The sequence below is a fragment of the Psammomys obesus genome, unplaced genomic scaffold (assembly GCF_907164565.1).
Source record: "Psammomys obesus unplaced genomic scaffold, mPsaObe1.curated_primary_1811, whole genome shotgun sequence".
NCBI lineage: Eukaryota > Metazoa > Chordata > Mammalia > Rodentia > Muridae > Psammomys > Psammomys obesus.
This window is the reverse complement of record NW_026596109.1, coordinates 15,017,917-15,018,668: the sequence shown is the minus strand read 5'-3', so window position 1 is coordinate 15,018,668 and position 752 is coordinate 15,017,917.

The following is a 752-nucleotide window of genomic DNA, read 5'->3' as shown; positions in this document are numbered from 1 at the left end:
TTATTATTATTATTATTATTATTATTATTATTATTATTATTATTATTATTTTTAAGGCTGGCATAGACGCGCACCAACGGAGAGCTCCTTTGGAAAGACACAAGTTCCGGGCTCTGCTTTTGTGAACGAAATTTTCCGCGGGGCCGGAGGGCGCGCCGCGCCGTGGGGCGGAGCGGGCACCGCCTCCTTCCAGCCGGCCTCGCGCGCGAGCCCACCCCGGCCGCGGGAGGCTCGGCCGATCGGCAGGGGAGGCCTCCGCCGCGCGCTGCTTGCCTGGCACCCCCCGGGCCTGTTCGCCACCATCGCCGGGGCTCAGGGTCCTGGGCCCGGGATCCGTGCCGAGCGTGGTCTTTTCGCTCCACGCGGACTCGAGTAGGAAGGGTTCCCAGTCGCCGCTGGGCGGTTCTCCCTCGCCTGGGTTTCCCTCCGGGGAGCCTTCCTCCACGCCCGCCCGCTCCCCTTCTTTCCGTCGGAGCCCTCGCCACCCCTCTCCCCACCCGCCTCCCCAAGCTTTCGCAGACGCTGGAGAATCGTGCACCCCGCAGCAGGCTCGGCGCGCGCGCCGCCGGCCGGCGAGGATGCGCTCAGGTCTCAGCTGCTGGGATTCGGGGAGTTTCAGCATCCGAAGCCAGCCAGCGTCTTGAAGGGCTGCGCTCAGTTTCCTCGGGGGTTGGAAAGTGCCTCGGGGCTGGCTCCCTCTGAGTCACTTTTGTCTACGCAGGCAGAAATATCTTCGGAATTGGGGTTCCATA